Source organism: Pelobates fuscus, chromosome 1, assembly GCF_036172605.1.
Source record: "Pelobates fuscus isolate aPelFus1 chromosome 1, aPelFus1.pri, whole genome shotgun sequence".
In the NCBI taxonomy this organism is placed as follows: Eukaryota; Metazoa; Chordata; class Amphibia; order Anura; family Pelobatidae; genus Pelobates; species Pelobates fuscus.
In genome coordinates this window covers 454,831,364-454,851,809 of record NC_086317.1, presented here as the reverse complement: position 1 = coordinate 454,851,809, position 20,446 = coordinate 454,831,364, and the positions used below count along the sequence as shown (strand labels likewise).

General features: G+C 39.6%; 1 protein-coding gene across 1 annotated transcript in view; it reads right to left on the bottom strand.

The window, feature by feature from the left end:
* The window catches only part of MAML2 (mastermind like transcriptional coactivator 2), a 167,364-nt gene extending 166,225 nt beyond the window's left edge, over positions 1–1,139 (bottom strand). The window contains exon 1 of the mRNA XM_063430524.1: positions 886–1,139. The gene's annotated coding sequence lies outside the window, so the exon portion shown is untranslated. The remainder of the gene's footprint in view (positions 1–885) is intronic.
* Between the last annotated feature and the right edge of the window lie 19,307 nt (positions 1,140–20,446).

Sequence of the window (20,446 nt, the reverse complement as noted above, 5' to 3'; positions counted from 1 at the left end):
CCCAACAAGTTCGCCTGATATTAATAAATGACAAACAAACAAAAATATCTGAGCACCAAATATGTGAAATGCATGTAGCATCGATGCTGCTTATTTCATTAAAGGACAGTTAAAACATCGGGTGCTCAAAGTGAATGTAGCATGCTGCAATAAAATTCTAAAATATTAATATCGATAAACATTTTATTTACAAGTGTAAGCCTTTTTTCAGTTCTCCTCATGTTTTGGCTTTATAGAAAAGCTTGAGGGTTTATCCACTAAGTATTGAACTTAGGGTTTATTCAGTTAACCTGTGGGGAAAAAAACTGAATTGCAAAATTAAGGCCAAAATAGCTACAATGGGAAAATCCATCAGTTCATCTAGTTTTCAAACCTAGCAATTTTATCATGAATTTTGCAATGTGGTGTTAAATTTGTCACAATTCACTGTTTCATAATCACATCAATAATATGATATTCATGGTATAAAAGCGGCAAGAACGTCATCATGCTATATATTATTATTTACACCCAGGCCATCAGTTTTACATTTTCCTGCAAACTATTGTCTCATCTCCCCCTTTTAACCCTTAGATTGCAAGCTCACCAGCCCTCTTGCAAAGCCCTTTCTCTAAAAGTGCTGTAATTGCCAGATTCTAATCTCACAAACACATCCACTGTTATTTTGTATGGTTACGTCTACATTATTATGCCTGTTTTTTTGTTTTTTTTCTATTACCAAATATACAGCGCTGTGGAATATGTTGGTGCTTTTAAATACAAAATAATAAATTATCTTTAAAAAGAAAAAAAAAACAATTAAAAAAATATATAGAGTTTTTTTTAGAATAAAGCATGCATTGAAAAAGACAGGAAATGAGAGTTCGAATTTCTCCCAGAGCTTACCTTTTAGAAAGCTGTGTCACCAAACGGGGGAGACAATTCCTCCTCTTCAAACGACAAGTAAAACTTCAAACTTCTAGCTGCGTAAACTCGTGTTAGCTGTTAGCTTCATATCCAAACCAGGCACAGAGGCTGCTAGTCCTGCACTGACCATACACTGGTTATCTGAAGGTACAGATAAGTAGTTAGAATGTAGCTGAAGTTTAGCTAAATTGTTGTTCATTGCTCTGAGCAGTGCCTGCAGCAGATACAAGCTATTCACTGAATTTCAACCAGCACACAGGGTTTCATTGTGTGTGAGTGTGTGTGTGTGTGTGCATGGGAAAACGGGAGTGCAAGTTACATTCCTTAGGGGCTCTGCTGGAAGATCAAGGTAACTACAGCTGTAATGTGCTATGAAGGGTTATAGTTTAAAGACACTTGAGGACATCAGAAATTATTCAGAAGCGCCCTCTATTGGGCGTTTGAGAGAATGCAACACTAATATAAACCATGCAGGTAATTCCAAGGCACTAGGGCAGGCATAGGCAACCTTTGGCACTGCAGATGTTTTGGACTACAGCTCCCACGGTGCTTTGCCAGCATTATGTGTGTAAGAGCATTATGGAGGATGTAGTCCACAACATCTGGAGTGCCGAAGGTTGGCTATCCCTGCACTAGGGATTCCAAGATATTAAGGTGCAGTAGTTCTAAGATTGCTCGGATTGATTTCAAACTTTCTTGAGTAGCTTCTGAGTCGTTTTAGGCTTTCATCGTTCTGTGGTCAATAAAATAAGATCCATTAATTTGTGTAATATCAACATCTATAAATAAACAGCTTTTTCTGTAAAACTCAAGGGGATAAATTGAAAAATAGCTTTAGACCAGCGTTTCCCAATTAGTGTTTTACGGAACCCTATGGATCCATGAGAACAGAATTGGGGTTCCGTGGCAATTTGCCTGTCGGCGATGGGTATAGCTAAACAGGGGTCTAGTCTGGGCGTCTAAGACCGCGACCGGATCCGTGTTGTATGGAATGCTGGGAGGAAGTGACAGCTGGAGAGAGAAGGAGTACAGCGAGGAGTGAGTAGCTGCCAACATGGCACACCATCTTCAAACAGCTGCCTGCAGCACTGAAGAAGAAAAAAGGTAAATTAAACATATAAACATGTGTCTGTGTGTATGTGTACCTGTGTCAGTGTATGCATTTGCCAATGTGTGTGAATCTGTGTGTGTATGTGTCAGTTTGTGTATCTGTATGTCAAGGTGTGTGTGTATGTGTCACTGTGTGTGTATATATGTATGTCAGTGTCTGTGTGTGTCAGTGTCTGTTTGTGTCAGTGTGTGTATGTGCCAGAGTATGTGTGTATACATATGTATGTCAGTGCCTGTGTGTCAGTGTATCTGTCAGTGTGTGTCTGTGCCAGTGTGTGTGAGTTTATGTGCCTATGTATGTGTGTGTGTGTGTATGTGCCAGTGTGTGTGTGTGTATCTGTATGTCAAGGTGTGTGTATCTGTGTGCCACTATGTGCCAGTGTGTGTGTATCTGTGTGTCAGATACTCACACACACACACAGATACACACTGACACACACTGGCACATACAAACACAGATAAACACACCTTGACACACACAAATACACAGACTTTTACACACAGATACACACACCATGACACACAGATACATACACACACACACACACAGATACACACTATGTGTCAAGGTGTGTGTATTTGTGTGTCACGGTGTGTGTATCTGTGTGCCACTATGTGCCAGTGTGTGGGTATCTGTGTGCCAGATACATACACACACAGATAAACACTGACACACAGACACACACCAGCAAATTCAAAGAAAAGGTTTATGCAATGGCGCAAAATTTATTTTGGGGGGTGGGGAGGAAGGGGGGGGGGGTGTTCTACGATGTTGATACACCATGTAAAAGGGTTCCACTGGAAAAATGAATTGGGAACCCCTGCTTTAGACCATCCTCTTGAGGAGGAGAGCTCAATATAATAAATAATTTATTATGATGATTAGTTGACAATATATCTCTGCACATCTATTTTTTCTATGTTGATTAAAGGTGACATTGAATTCAGAAAACCTAAGGTGCTTGTTAGTGTACCTAGACCCCCAGGGACACATACGTTTAATTTAATACAAGAAGCAGTAATTAGGCACATTTTCATAACACTAATGACAATATAGTTTATATTGATTCAATGGCTGAGCCAGCTCTGACAAATATGAGATAAGACATTCCCTGCTTAGTTAAATGAAAACTTATATGTACATTTAATTACAACCTAACAAAGACAGATGTGGGGTTATTTGGTTAAGTGTGTTTTTTTCAGAAATTCAAAATTTTTATTTTTGACCAAAAATAGCCAAATAGGAAAAATTCTCCAAGTCAGATATGCAAGTTTAGCCATTTTGGCCTGAAATTTGAAAATTCACTTTGAAATAAATATTTTAGTGAATCAGTCTGTTAGTATGCTGAACCAAAATCTTTCTATAAACATCCTACTGTACAGTAGGTGCCAGAGGTCAGTTACTTAGTCTGCCGAAACTGATTGTTATTGAGTATGCTGGTCATTCTGCTAACAATGATAAAATTATGGGATGTCAGGATTTAGTAAACCAATCCTAAATGGTTAAATATTCAGATTTTGTTGGATTGAGCCATTTGTACATTGTTCCATATAAAGACAAACTTTCAACAGAGCAATTCCACATTATTGATCACTAGCAATGAAAGAGCAGGGGCACATAGGGCATGTGGCTACCAACACAAATATGGCTGCAATGTTTACTATAGTGATACTAAGTGAATAAATTGGCTGTGCTAACACATAATGAAGTGAGAGAATCTTGGTGTGTAACAACTGGGCCTGGTATGTGCACCCCATTAAATTAGAGTGCGTGCATTTTTATTTTATGTTAAACATCTATTAAAATTATAGTCACTGGGACTATTGTACTCTTTAAAGAAATTAAAACTTGCAATGTATTTTTAAAAAAGTTTCAACTAAACTTTATTTAATAAATATTAACTTTCTTGACAAAGCAAAAACCACAAATTATTTTCTTAAGTTACAGGTTTGTGTGTAGACGGTACATGTTCATAATTTCTGTTTTAATTTAGATAGTATGTCAACACAAAGTGACACAAAAAGTGCGTTAGGGACATGATGGGAGTAAAAAGGAACAAAGCTTTAGGTGCCTATGCATTAGGATCTTAGTGTAGTTAGCTGTGGCTTATGAAGTGTCACGTATTCATCCGCTTATAAAAATGTGGTTAATGACATTTACTGTCCACACAGGAAACGTTGTGCCGAGCAGCAACCAAATCCACAGAAGGGTTAATGCTGAGCAGCAATTATGCAAATGAAAACCTGGTAACTGCTTTGGGGTCAAAGGCCGGTTACAGCCTATCAGATCTAGAGGAGAGGTATTTAGGCCCAGTTCTCATCGTGCTCAGTGCCCTGTCGTGGTTTCCCTTGTGGTTGTCCTGGGCCCATGCTTAAGAGGACACTATAGGGTCAGGAACACTTACATGTATTCCTGTGTAAAAAAAACACCATCTAGTCCTCCTGGCCCCCTTGCCTCTCTTAATATAGTAACACCTTACCTTTACTCCAGTCTGCTGCTGCTGGCTCTGCTCTGGACCTGCCTGCTTAGCGTTAATCAAAGTGTTGATCAAAACCAATCACAATGCTTTCCCATAGGAAAGCATTGGACTGGCTGAGACTGTCAAGGAGTCAGATCAGGGGCAGAACCAACACAAGCCAAATACAGCCCTGTCCTATCAGCATCTCCTCATAGAGATGAATTGAATCAATGCCTCTCTGTAAGGGAAGTTCAGTGTCTCCATGCAGAGGGTGGAGACACTGAATGTCAGTCACACTGTGCAGCACTGCCCCAAGAAGCACCTCTAGCAACCTTCTGAGGAGTGGCCACTGGAGGTATACCTAGGCTGTAATGTAAACACTGCATTTTCTCTGAAAAGATAGTGTTTATGGCAAAAAGCCTGAAGGCAATGATTATACTCACCAGAACACATACAGTAAGCTGTAGTTGTTCTTGTGACGATAGTGTCCATTTCCTGACAGTACAGTGGTGGGTGAGCTGGAACCCTGGTGGTCTGGTGGAAGAGCTCCATTGTTTGAATAAGTATCAAGTACAGACCACTTTAAGAACACCCTCACTTTTCTGGCGCTCAATCAGTGATTAAGCACTCTGAGCCATCAAGAAATGCCGGGGGACTGCAACTTGTACTGACCATCATCAAAGTGATATGGCAGAGGGCCAATTATGGAGATGTTTTGATCTCCCCACTGGTTTGAGAAGGGCCTCCATACATCCAGAGCCATAGCTCTGGGCCCAGACAGGGTCCATAAGGCTCTTGTCTGAGCTGGGGCCCTAGGTGGCCGCCTTAGTCACCAAATGGATAATCTGGCTCTGCCACTGACACTCTGCTATGTATTTAGACGTACCTGTCATTTACCTTAAAGCCAACTTATTAGTAGACAAATGTTTGGATCATAATCAAAATAAAGCCCGACAGAATGAAAAGGCTTTCATATACTTTTTCAATAAAAAATAAAAGGTCAACTCACACTTTAAGAAATACCATTCAAACAGTACATACACAGTATAATACATACAATTCTATATTTATGTACGAATATTGACTGGTGATGTGCTCTCTCGTTCATAAGTACACGCATGTTGTATTTTATTTTGTTACAGAAGTTTTCGGACTTTTCTATTGAGAAAGAACAGTTTTAGTTGAGTTCTATTGTTTAAGAGTTTCAGGCGCTGTATGTTATGCTAGGCAATTACTTGAAAACACTGTTGCTGTATACTTGTTGCGTTGGATTACATTTTTTAATTGGTCCTTTGAGAATGCTATACCAGTTCTTCCATTAAGAGCTGATTGAGTTTGCTAGCAATAGAACAGTGAAAATCATTCACACCTTCAAATATATCATACCCTTTATCAAACACAATTCTTCATTGCACTGAAGTTGCAGATTCTGTAGTGTTGCAACGAATGCATTTGTTATTTTATAATTTGTTATAGTACACTTCAATCAAGTTTATTTATATGTAAACATGTTTTAACTCAAAATTATATAGTGAGTAAAGGAGCACTGCTTAGTATTAATCTAAAAAATAATTTGTGTTGTGTTTTTTATTATATATTATTTTGTGCTTTTATTAAGTATTTAAGTTTAGCGAAGAAAATTATTTCAATGAGTAAATTGGCAACGGTTTAAGGATGGTGGGTGTAAAAAAGAGTTCCAGGCAAAAGAAAAAAACAAAACACTACTTTACTAACATAGTATTAGAGTATTCAGCTGAGAAAAAAAAGGTAACTACAGCAAAGGGCTTCAAGAAAACTTGGGATGTACCTTTTCAAAGAACAAACAGATAAAACAAATCTGACAAAATGGACCAATGGGTACTTATTTTCTTTCACAATATATTTTTATCCATTCATTAAAGACAGGACCTTCAATCCAAAATTGTATACTGAAGATTTAAAAAAATAAAATATGGAAAATAATGCTGAATGAAATTTTACACAGAACACGTACATATAAGAAATATAATTAACCATAATTACAGGTACATTCTGTAAAAAAGTATAGTGACAGAGAATTCTTAAAGTATTTTAGACTGGGAGCAGATTTAATGTTGTCCGAGAGGCTATTCCATAATTGCGGTGCTCTGTAGGAGAATGAGGTTCGAGACACTTTTTTTTTTATAAATTCTTTATTTTTCAGTGCATGAATAAACAAACAGCATGAACAGGCGACATAGTATACAATCGTTAACATTTAAGTGGCATTTTAATGTAAAGCACTAATTTTTACATGGTGTTGCTTTATGCAATTCCCACAGGTGTGTGGAGTCTTATGCAGTACATACAACGGGGCACTAGTAGGTATATGTACAGTTATAGTTGTCTAGAGCAGGGGTTCCCAATTAATTTTTCCCATGGAACCCTTTGACATAGTGTATCAACATTGTGAACCCCCCCCCCCCCAAATCCCCCCTGTCGTCTGGATTCCAGCGATAGCCAGTTTTGTCTTTTAACATGTCACAATGGTGGTGTTAGGGACCAGGAACCAGACAGAGACAAAAGGTAGATGCAAAACACCTTTATTAATAAATTGCATCATATAAAAACAAAACAGAAGCAAAGTCCAAGGAGGCAAGCAGGGGTCAGGCACCAAAGTGGGTAGTCAGACGAGCAGGAGCCACAGGAAATACACAGGAAACAGGAAGTCTTCTGTGAAACAGTAAACAGGAAACCACGCAAGGGCAAGGAGGTATTGGAAATTGCTGATTAAAGGCTGCACTGATTAGCAACAGGGCTGGCTACTAACAACCAGGTGAGTAACCATGAAAATGGTAATGAAGGAGCTGATCCTTAAAAAGCAGCGGAATAGCTCAGACACAGAGAGAGGAAGGGTTGCTATTTTAGAACAGGAAAGAAACCCTGACAGTACCTCCCCCTCAACAACCCCACCCCCACCCCCACGGGTGGATCTAGGTTTCATGGGAAAGCGGCCATGAAAGGAACGAAGGAAGGATGGGGCATGGACATCAGAGGCTGGAACCCAGGAGCGTTCCTCTAACAGTGTGGAGCCAAGGCTGTTATGCTTCTCACGCCTGAGTGCATGAGTGGGCCTTTAAGAGGAGTGAAGGCTTATGCCTATACTGTGGACACCAGGAAAATGCATGCACCTAAGGTACTGTCAGGGACAGACCTTGGGTAGCCTTTCCGCATCCCCAGAGATCTCTAAAGACAAACCCTTAGTTCCTATTGTCCTCTCCTGGCCTGAGTCATCCGTTAATATCCAGGCATTACTTGATTCTGGGGCTGCAGGCTTGTTTATAGACAGTATCTTTGCATCAGAGCATGCTAGCTTTCAATGCCATTGATGGCAGACCACTAAAGCCTACCCACGTTACCCATTTGACCGTGCCCATATCTTTGGCTGTAGGGGCTATAAACCATGAGATGATCCAACTCCAGGTGATTTGCTCTCCATATTACCTGGTTGTTTTGGGATACCCATGAATACAGAAGCATAACCCCACATTTGATTTGCACAAATCTGAGATTTATTTATTTATAAAATATTTTACCAGGATAGATACATTGAGATTTCTCTCGTTTTTAAGTATTTGTTGGGTCGACAAAACATTGCATTGATACAATAGGGTACAATAAAATACAAAAAGAATATTAATACACAATATATACAAAAGCAATGTACATTTACTTGTCTCTGGAAACCAGTCAAAGTTTTGTGCACATCTTCTGCCTCTTTGTTGCATGCTGAGTACCAGGAATTCTAAGATGGATTTGACAAGGGTCAGGCCAGCGTTTTGCCCCCATACTGTTCTAATGAATGTGCTATCAAACTCCAACCTGATGCCATTCCCCCTCGTGGCCGGATTTACCCGCTGTCTGTAGCAGAAAATTAAGCCATGGAGGAGTATGTTACCGATGCTTTGTAAAGTGGATTCATTCGCAAGTCCTCCTCTCCTGCCGGAGCCGGATTTTTCTTTGTGAAAAAGAAGAGTGGCGAGTTGAGACCCAGTATAGACTACAGGTGTCTCAATCGTATCACTATTAAGAATGCCTACCCCATTCCCTTGATCACTGAGTTATTTGACCGCCTCAAGGGAGCAACGGTCTTCAATAAACTTGATTTGAGAGGGGCATATAATCTAGTCAGGCTAAAAGAGGGACACAAATGGAAAACCGCATTTAACACAAGGAGCGGGCATTATGAATACCTAGCAATGCCCTTTAGTCTTTGCAATGCTCCAGCGGTTTTCCAGGAATTTATGAATGGTGTCCTGGGAGATATGCTGTAGCAATGTGTGGTGGTTTATCTCAACAATATTCTTATCCATTCCACGTCTCTCAAGGACCATCACACAGACATTTCTCATGTCCTACAGAGACTCAGAGGAAATAATCTCTTCTGTAAATTGGAGAAATGTGAGTCCAGCCGCAAACAGGATAAGGGCAAGGAGATACTGGAACTTGCTGCTTAAATAGGCTGCACTGATTAGCAACAGGGCTTGTTGCTAACAACCAGGTGAGCAACCGTGGAAACGGTAATGAAGGAGTTGATCGTTAAAAGCAGCTGAAAAGCCCAGCGAGAGGAAGGGTTGCTGTTTAAAACAGTAGAGAAACCCTGACAGGTAGGTCAAGTAGCACATTGTAGCACAAAGCGGTAGAATGAGCTATATAGTGTATTAAGTTTATGAAGTCTGACTATTAAATTGATTATAAAGACTTATATTATTTAGAAAAAATATTTACATAAATAAAAAAAAAGTAAATTGAAAAAAAGGTTACAAGGGCCAAAGCAGAATTCTTAGTGAGTCACTATACTGACTGAGTATTAAAAGTCTTTTAAGTTTGAAATTCAGTTTAATTTGCTTTAAATCCTGACTCACAATGTGAATATATCTTTTGTCGTCGTAATATTTCTCATGACGTTTTTTTTTTTTTTTTTAACGAAGCATTTACATCAATGACACAAAAGACGAGTACATAACATTTTATGGTGAAGTGCAACAAATGGTAATAAAATTGGTATTAAATTAAAAATATTACAATGCTGTGCAAAATAATATGCAGGTGAAGGTGCCTGAAGAAAAGTGCAGCCCACAAAGCAGGGGCAGGTAACCTTCGGCACCCCATGTGTTTTGGACTACATCTACCATATTCCTTTTTTAGTTATAGTGCTGGCAAAGCATCAAGGAAGATGTAGTCCAAAACATCTGGAGTGCCGAAGGTTGCCAAACCCCTGCATAAGAAGTACGGTCCAGGGGAATAGCCAATCCTCATGTTAGTCAAGTCAAGTGTAGGGGAGGAACTTCATTGGGATACTTGTTTATTGACATGACTTTTAAATAGATGTAATTCTACCAAATGTAGCACAATTTTTAGGTTCAAAGTTTTTGCTGCCGAAGAACCATATAGTAGTATTGTATTCTCTACCACAGCCATGCCTCATTGCCCAATTTTACACAAGGAGAAATGTGAGGGGTGTAGCTGAATTATATTTGGAGCCACAATAATGTATGTTGGGGTAATTATCCAGATACCGCACAAGGTCTGCATTGTGTGTTTTTATATTTTTAGAAACCCTACAGGGAAAGGGAGGGTGGGTTCCCATGTGCATGTAACATACCAGAGAAATATAGACAATTTGCAGGAATACCAGGGACATATGCCAGTAGGAATATGATGAAATATAAAGCATTGTCTTGAAAGCTTTCCACAGCAGGTCAGATGAAGGGTGGCCGGTACAAATTGTCTGGCATCCATCAAGCCCTAGAAAGCGATGGGCAGACTATTGTATAAATGTTTTTTTATGGAACAGCAATTGGTGTGGACCCAGGCTGTCTAACGGCTAGTCCAAACTTTGTGCCAGAAAAAAGCAACATATCATAACTCTGGATTCACTAAAAAGGTTTATGCACCCATGACATAAACAAATATTGAAATACACTGAACAAAATTATAAACGGAACATGTTTGTTTCAGCCCCCATTTTTCATGAGCTAAACTCAAAGATCTAAGACTTTTTCTACGTACACAAAAGGCCTATTTCTCTCAAATATTGTTCACAAATCTGTCAAAATCTGTGTTAGTGAGCGCTTCTCCTTTGGTGAGATAATCCATCCACCTCACAGGTGTGGCACATCAGGATGCTGATTAGACAGCATGATTATTGCACAGGTGTGCCTCAGGCTGACCACAATAAAAGGCCACTCTAAAATGTGACGAGTAAGGTGAAAGGTTTCACCAGGATATAAGTACAACGATAAGAAGATACAAGGGCCGATGGGACCCAGCAATGATGGGCAACTGTTGTTGTTGTCTTCACAAAGAAGAAGAGCCACATAAAAGAAAAAAGTCGAAACGTAGTAGAAATGTTATATAATGCAGTTTACTGTTTGCATTTTTGCTCATTTATTGTATTTTGAGTTATTTTATTTTATATTTTATTGCCATATAGCAAATAAACATTTGCCAATAAACATTTTCATTCTATATGCATTTTTTTTCTAGAATGTATTTCAATGATTATTATTAAATATGTATATTCATCTTATTTAGATTCAAACATTATGGTGACATGTCATAACACAAAATATGTGGGTTTTACCACACTTCTGTGCCCAACTTAGTTGATTTCTAACTAGATTTTTCGGAAACAGACATTTTTTTAACCCATGGTAGATTAAAAAAAAAAAGTTAATTTACTTTGTCAGCTAATGTAATTAGAGAACTCTTAAGTGTTAGACCTTATATATAGTAAAACAAGTCCTGTCAAATTCCCTCATGTCCTTGTTGGCCTTTTTTGCAAAATTTTACTTTTCTGGTCTTTCTTCAAGCTCCATGTTCTATTTATTTTTGTCATGCGTTTGATTCCCCTCTGTGTTTCTCATTGGTCTTTGAAAACTACTGCCTAATCATACTTGCCATTCATTTATAAAGAGGAAAATTATATTTCCAATTATGTTGTCTAAATCTCAATTCCTAAATCCTATTCTACAATTCCCTGTAAGCTGTCAGAGGTAAGTTTGAATTTCATGTGTCGAGGATCCCAGGATCCCAAAACTATACATACCATTCTGTGTTCGGTGTGCATTGCCAAAACTAATTTTATATCATCTACAAACACTGACACATGTCTTTCAGTGCCCTCCCTGCAAGATCATTAAAGAACAGAACCCAAAGGAAGAGAACTCTACCATATTCCGCTTACCACTTTTGTTCAACTTGAGAATTTCGATTAAAAGCTCTCTGCATTTGACAACACACAACAACAAACAAATGTGACCGCAAGCAAGCCTGAATTATTCATCAGTTATTCATTCATCAACCAAAAGTTTGGTTGCTAGTGAAAGTAATGTAACATCTCTTAAGAAGGTTTAAGCTCCGATAAGTACATTTTTTCTATGATTTGCTGTTTTTATGGACTAACTTGCCCAGATAGTTTTAGGATGTGGGTGTGCAAGATTTCTCTTGTGTGAAATTGGTGGTAAAGACACGTTATTGACTATTATGGAAACTACTCCTATGAGAGTCACTCTAAAAAGTATAAGGTATAGTATAAGTATAAGTATAAGGTCTGAGACAGAGAGATATGATAACACAAGAAAACTAGCACTGACAGGATAACAGAAATCACGAATAGCCAATCCAAAACCAGAGATATAATAGAACCAATACGAAAGCACTTATGAGTGCAGATAACATGAAAGAGCGCCTATCAGCTGGTCGAGTGGCTTTCATTAGCCCTAATAAATGAAAGCATCAGACACCTTTCAGTATAAATGGACACTTTTATAAACTAACTTGGCGACACCCCCTTGGCTTTTAATCAGACAGCAGGTCCTGCTACTTCCTGGTAGTCTAGCATTTTGGGGTCGAAGGCTATGTACAACCAATCATAACCTTAGGAGAGTTATTTAAACTCAAAATAGCATTTGGTCAGTGCCCTGTCGTGGTTTCCACTAGTTGGTTAACAGAGAGTGCTTTCCTATTCTAGTTGTTTTTGGTATTTGACTTTGGCTTGTATTTTGACTTTCCCATATTTCTGGTATCCTTTTGGCTTGTTTGCTCGTGTGTCTCTTTCTGTGTCCCTAACCTCGGCTAGTATTTTGACCATTCTTTATTTACGATAAGTCTGGCCATTCTTTGGCCCGGTATATGTTATCCTTGTTTGTTGTGTATTACATAGTTCTGGAGCATATAGTAATCGTGACAGCCGGACGCTGTGCGCATGCCCCTTATTATAATGCGGCGCACGCGTGCCGTCAGACTAAGGGCAGTACTGTGGGCGGGATTTACAAATGCCCTCTTACGTTTTGGGGCGTGAATACATTAATCACATCCCCAAACATATAAAAGCTCACTTAACCAATGTTTCAGTGCCCTGTTGTGGTTCCTAGCTTGTTAGTGTCCCAAGAGTGTGTTTGTATCTGGTTTAGTGTTTATCTGGTTTTGACTTGGCTTCATCCCTGACTATTCTGATTTCTGGTTCCCTTGACTTGGCTCTGATATTTCGTATTTGCTGTTTTCTGGTTCCCTTTGACTTTGGCCTGGTTTGACTCCATGGTCACTCCATATTCGTGACAGTTACATTGTAACACTGATATCTGTCAGGAATCCCTGAATAACCCTTCACATGTATATATATATTTTTTAAAAGAAGACAACCTAAGGTATTAAACTTGATGTACATTGACTTTTCATGCGACCATTTTACCACCAATCTATGCCAAATTTTAAAACAAAAAATAATTGGTGATTTTCAATGTCACACATAGCAATTTAAGAATACATGTACTGAGAACTTTAAGGGTTACTGCCAAAGAACACCCCTATATGTGTACTACCCGTGTATAGGTGTGTCGAGTTCTCCAACTTGAACTTTTCACAGCTGGTCATCATGCACTCATACATTTTTGAAGCTGGCCAATGTAATTTACTCCCATCAAACCATATATTTTTGAAAAGTAGACACTGTAGGGTATTTCACATGGTGGAATTTTAACACTTTCCATGCACTAATTCTACCACCAGTCTTTGTCAAATGTTTGGGTAGCCATTTTTTGAGTTATATATATATATATACATACACATATACATATAATACACGTGTGTGTGTGTGTATATATATATATATATATATATATATATATATATATATATATGGTTGAGTATATATCTCAAAGTACACTTATAATGAAATCAAATATATGCATTATCTATGTATAATATATTATAAAGAGCTTAGACAGTCCCCTTGCTGGCAGCTCCATAGACTCCTATTGCGGCCATGTGATCATGGTGATCACATGGCCCTGGAGGGCCGGGGTGGCCAGAGCTGTTGCAGGGGGACTGCTGGGGTCTCGGGCAGTCCCCCCCAAAGGGGATCGCCGGTCCAGGTAAGTCCAGGGCTCCTATTTGCCTATTTACCTAGTACGTCCGCGGTCGTTAAGAGGTTAAAATACCAAGACAAAACCCTGCAAGGTAGCATGCACCTCTAGGCATTGCTGGTAAATGTATCCCTGTCCAAGCTTCAGAAAACAAATGCAGATAAGACACCCTTATACATACACTAATTGTATACATGTGCACATATGTGATCCCTGTGTTGTCAGGCAAGCAGGTCCATTTTTTTTTTTTTTTTACTTCTGTGCAGATCACATCTTTTCTTTCTTTTCTTTTTTTTTACTTGTAATTTTCCAAAAGAAACTGGAGGGTAATAGTTGCCCATTCATGCTCTCGGAGTGTATTTTTGAAGTTAATATCTGTTTTAACTTAACTACTTTAAAGTAAATCCAAATGATTATTAATGACATTATATTTGCCTGGCTACAGCGGTGAACAGGGTTTAATTAAAGTTGTGACTGATAAGAGCATTTAAGAAGTTAATGAAGAGTATGATTCGAGTAGCGATCGTTCATTAGTAAAATTGCTTCGCATTCTTTAGCGGCCAAATTACGACTTGTAAAATTTCATTGGCTGTCCTGGTTGGCACTGGAATGATAAAATATCTCCTACAATCATTTATTAATCCTCTCAGTTACTATCCCCATTTTGTGGATGTATTAATCAGGAAAATAAATATTAAAGTTACTTTCTTGACATTTTATAAAAATCTCGGCAACCTATTTGTCCATAAAAATGCAATAACTTTTTCAAAAATTAAATAGTTAAACATTGCTTTTCCATTTGGAAAAACAATATCTTTTTTTTTTCTTCCTGAAATGTATGGTCAAATTGCTAGTTTTCCAAACGTAACAACTAATCTTTGACGTTTTAAATGGCTTCAAAAAATACAGATTGCATGTATGATATCTGAATTAATTGACCACTATAGGCACCCAGACCAGTGAAGTGGTCTGGGTGCCAGGTCCATCTAGGGTTAACCCTGCAGCTGTAAACAGTTTCAGAGAAACTGCTATGTTTACTTTAGGGTTAATCCAGCCTCTTGTGGCTGTCTCTCTGACAGCCGCTAGAGGCGCTTCCGCGCTTCTCACTGTGAAAATCACAGTGAGAAGACGCTGACGTCAATAGGAAAGCATTGAGAAATGCTTTCCTATGGACTGTCTAAATGCGCGTGGGGCTCTTGCCGCGCATGCGGATTCAGCACTGACGTCAGAAGAGTGAGGAGATTTCCAGCCCGGCGCTGGAGAAAGGTAAGTGATTAACCCCTTAACCCCTCTTGAGCACGGCGGGGGGAGGGGTGGGGGGTGGGGAAGAACCCTCAAAAATTCAGCATCGACAAATAGTGAAAAGAAAAAGTACAGAATATAGTGTAATCATGAGCGATAGGCAGATAAAGTCCACTACGTAATGTAAAGATGATATCAAAATGCACAGTACCACAAGTCTACATATGTTATCCCCAATTCGGCAGTGGTCCAGCGACCAAGGTCGTCGCAAGCCTGGAGTTATAGAAGTGCGTAAGATCATGCATTTCAGTAGTTACATTTCAATAGTTACAAGAGAGGTAATTGTTGCAACAGAAATGAGATTCAGCAAATGAACTTCAATATATGCACATTATATTACGCAAATTATCCATCCATGAAACGATTTTATCAGAGTTCGATCTGACATTATTAATAGTAATCTAAATAGAGATTTGTTCTCTGATTGACAGTGAGTGAGAATGCCGAAGCAAAACTGGCAATACATTTCTTTTTTACAAAATAATAATTACTTTAATTACAGACCGTTCACAGTATTGATTTACGTGACATGACAGAATCCGTGAACAGCACCACAAGACTGTCACCTTGCATGGCCATTAGTCTAAAAATTCTGTATATGTCTATTGAAATATATACCTTTCCATGACTGAAGTGAAAGCCGGTGGATGGGACAGCATATATTAGCTATTTATAACTGTAATTTTAGCATAACTAATTCTGAAGTTCATGTTTTGCACTTCTCTGGGGGGCAAACTCCCATTGATGGAACTTCTCAATCAGACCTTCATTCTTATTTGGTGTCTGTAGTCAGTGCAGAGACAAGATGGACCCATGAACACCAAATGGCAGAAATTAGATTTAACATAGACTGCAAAAACCTTTTCATAACCATCTGCAATTAGTGGTTTTACTACTACTCTGAAGATAGAAATATTTAGAATATGATCCCTTCTTGCCTTGAGAAAGGTAGTATGGAGCTACCAAAGCATTCGGGAATATTCTCCGTAGTTTCAAAATAAGGCAATTTTTAATATTTCATTTAATGTTATCTTCCAGGCAATTTGCAGTGTAACTTTTTGGTTTGTTACATTGTAAACAATAATGTATGCATTGTATCATTATGAGTGTGCAGCTCTGTTTGTTTAAAGGGACACTATAGTCACCTGAACAACTTTAGCTTAATGAAGCAGTTTTGGTGTATAGAACATGCCCCTGCAGCCTCACTGCTCAATCCTCTGCCATTTAGGAGTTAAATCCCTTTGTTTATGAATCCTAGTAACACCTCCCTGCATGTGATTTGCACAGCCTTCCATAAACACTTCCTGTAAAGAGAGCCCTATTTAGGCTTCTTTATTGCAAGTTCTGTTTAATTAAGATTTTCTTATCCCCTGCTATGTTAATAGCTTGCTAAACCCTGCAAGAGCCTCCTGTATGTGATTAAAGTTCAATTTAGAGATTGAGATACAATTATTTAAGGTAAATTACATCTGTTTGAAAGTGAAACCAGTTTTTTTTTTCATGCAGGCTCTGTCAATCATAGCCAGGGGAGGTGTGGCTAGGGCTGCATAAACAGAAACAACGTGATTTAACTCCTAAATGACAGTGAATTGAGCAGTGAAATTGCAGGGGAATTATCTATACACTAACACTGCTTTATTTAGCTAAAGTAATTTAGGTGACTATAGTGTTCCTTTAATCTACTTCTTTCTAACCAGGTTGTCATACGTTTAATGCCAGAGGCATACTCCGAGATATTGTCCAGGGTAATTCAGTTTAAAGTGTTGCTTTCTTGTGTTCCTCTGCATAGCTAATGAAGATCCAAATATGTTGTCACAGCTACTGTCTGCAGAAGGAAGAATATTATAAAAAAAAGACACGCTAATGAGCAATCACTAATTTCTTACACAAGCTCATCAGTCATATGGAGTGCCTTGGATATAAAGTTCCTAGTCTGAATCTGGTCATAACTTTACACCTGTTTGGTAAACCATGAAGTGCATGTAAGTGGCATGGCTGCAAACACACATTTGTCATCTTTGGCTAATGAATGCCATGCTCGTTAATAGGAGAAAAGTGCAGAAGTCAGGGGGGGGGGGGGTGGGGGGGCGTAGCCTGACCGCCGATCGGATCAGACGTGCCTCGTCTGAGCTCCTGCATCTAAGCCGGAATATCGGAGCTAACTGCGAGCTGCAAGCAAATACAACCCCAAAGCGGTGCTTAAAATACTCACCAGCAGACGGTGAACACGGGGATACCCTTCAGGATACTGACCGGCATCAGAGTAACCCTGATTGAGGCCTGAGGCCTAGGAAAGCATGAGCTGGGGCGAGACAGCCGCTCCCCCAGTTCTCCGACCGGCATCCCCCCCCTCTCTTTGGACCGGCGGGGGTCATCCCAGTCCCCGCGGCCAACCACCGCTACACACGGCAACGATTTAACACCCGTCCTGCCTAGAATCACGGACTGGGAGGTGTACCACAAGATGGCTGCCTACCAACAGCCCGGTGTACAATATGGTATGGAAACAGAGCAGAGCCAGTATGAGCAAAAACATAAAGCAAAAGCGTGCTCTGGAAAAAGCTCACTGTCCATCGAGAGATGCCTAAAGCACTGGATGCAGAGAAAATGTGGCTGGAGAAGGAGCGGGAGATGTGCAGGACCCTCCTGGGCGCTCTTCCCATGATAACACTACAACCCCACGCGATGGGCCCACCCGGGCTGAAGGCCACCGGGGACGCACTCCCAGAGCACTGGCCTTCACCGCTACAGATCCGATGCCGCAGGCGGCGACCATCCACCGGGGATCCAAAGCTGGCCCCTGCAGGGGAAGACCTCGGCCTCCCACGTGAGTGACCAGGTACGACATCAAGCGGTGCAGGCCTTCACGAATGCCCGGGGCTATGGGGAGAAACTGCTTGACGCCTGCCTCTTGTCCATGCACCACCCCCTACGCCTGATACCGAGCCGGGGCATAGGCTGAATCGGGACTTTGCACCCCAAAAAGCGCAGACAGTTGGCAAAACCACCTGCAAATTGGACTACATCCCTACCACCGGCATGCTTGCCTGTACTACATCCCTGCGCACGAGTACATCCACAGAGAACTCTGACACCTAGGTCTTAGAGACTTGAGTACTTCCCATGCCCACAAGTTAAACGGTGTAAATATGCATGCTAGTTGAGGATGGGCACCGAGTTGGCAGCTAGCCAACGCAGGATCTGTCTTTAGCCGGAGGTTAATTGTCACTTTGCAAACACACACATGAGGCATATAACTGGCATAAACATATACCAACTCAGCGGGACACGCACGCACTCATGCACCAACTAACATGCTTGTCTTCGGGACACTAGGCCAGACCCATGCTACATACCAGCGTAGGATAGGTGGTGGCGACCGCGGCTTTTTAGGCCCACTACTTTGCCGTGCTGTATATGCACAATTAGAGCGCACTCACACAAACCTAACCTGGGATACTTCATGTACAGTCTCTACCAGCCTTGCTACACACCCGAGAACACCCAGCATGATATATCGTGCTCCGAAGTACACTGTACCGGTAAACCTAGCTTGACTGATGTGCTGCATCATGGTGAAGGGGCTGATTCGCTTAGGTATTTCCCACGTTTTCAAAACACCATCATATGTTCAGCAAATACTAGTTACATGACCCAAGCTTGTTTTATTCCTTTTATTTTAACCTGACACACAAGACTAAAGCTCATAAAAGCGTAACTTAGCATACAAACTACAACTTAACTTTTAAAAATGTACAGATATCTCCATGTCACTAATGTACAAAAGCTGTGTTTACATCTCCTAACTCTCCATTGTGGCATAGTCAAACGTTCTGTAAATCTCAAGCAACGCTCACCCACTGTTTATATTTTCTCTTACAAAACTAAAAATGTGCTGTATACTCATATGCCACGTTATGTTTCAACTGTTTGTTATATTACTGCTTGTGGCTGATCAAGCCTATTGTTATATCATGCACAACAAAAATAAAGAATTATAAAAAAAAAAAAAAAGAAAAGTGCAGAAGTCTGTAAAGTTTGGTACAAGCAAGTAAGACATTTTTATAATTGAAAGAACTGCTAGGTGCCACAGCCTATCTTACTATATATCACTCTTATCATCAAGCACTGATGGCTAATATTTGGCATTCCAGTTGGGGAAACTAAGTACACAACAGCTGGACTGGAAATGTTTAAATCACAAGTGGGTAAATAAATATAATATACAGTAAAACGAAACACAGTGATGTCTGAATTTTAAAAAGCAAATGGGGACATTGGAAGTGCTTTGGTCACAAGGCTAATGCATAGTAATCGCTGCAATCCATAGAGAAGCATTCATTTGTTTTATGAGAAGCACACATAAAGCACTCTGTTTTGAGCAACAGTAAGGCAAGTAAGACAAGTAATTATCCTAGTTGACTGACAGCCGGGAGGTTTTACTAACGTAATTTATAAAAATAAAAAGTTGATTTCTCTTGAAATTGGCACATTTATAAAATAAGCAGGGACAGGCATTTAACACTCTAAGCACTTTAGCAAGAGTTCTGTTAACCTATATATTTGTGTACGGCAAGTTCATTCGGTACTGTTGCATTGTTCAAGCATTCGGTACTGCTGCCTTTTGGACAAATAAAATGTAAAAACAAATAAAGTGGAGCAACATATTTTCTTTTAATTCAATTAATTTAAATGATTAAGACATAATTAGTATACAATAAAAACATCCATTATTTTGTACATTGTTAATGGTTGCAAAAGGTTTTTCAATAAACTTAAAATATTTACATATATAAAGTAAAAATGAGCAAAAACATAAAAGGAACGACTTGCTGGAATGGCGAGAACCAGGCACACGCTATAAATTACACGCACATTATTATTATTATTACTACGGGTATTTACAAAGCACTAACAAATTCCTTAGGGCTGAACAGTTGGGGAAAAAGTCTATACAATATACACAGACCAATACATAAGAGAGTTCTGCCTGTGAGCTGGGATCTGGTCATTAAAGTTCTTTTATACAAAATACTTATCTAGACAGTCTGTGAGCTTACAATCTAAAGGTTAAAATGGGGAGTTGAGACAAGACGTGGCAGGGGGAATTTGAAGGTGATAGCCAGAGAGAATTAACCCCTTAAGGACACATGACATGTCTGACACGTCATGATTCCCTTTTATTCCAGAAGTTTGGTCCTTAAGGGGTTAAAGGAGAATTGCAGCCAGCGGTAATCTGTAACGTGGATAAGGAGTTAATTGAGTAAGATCTCAAGCAGCTGG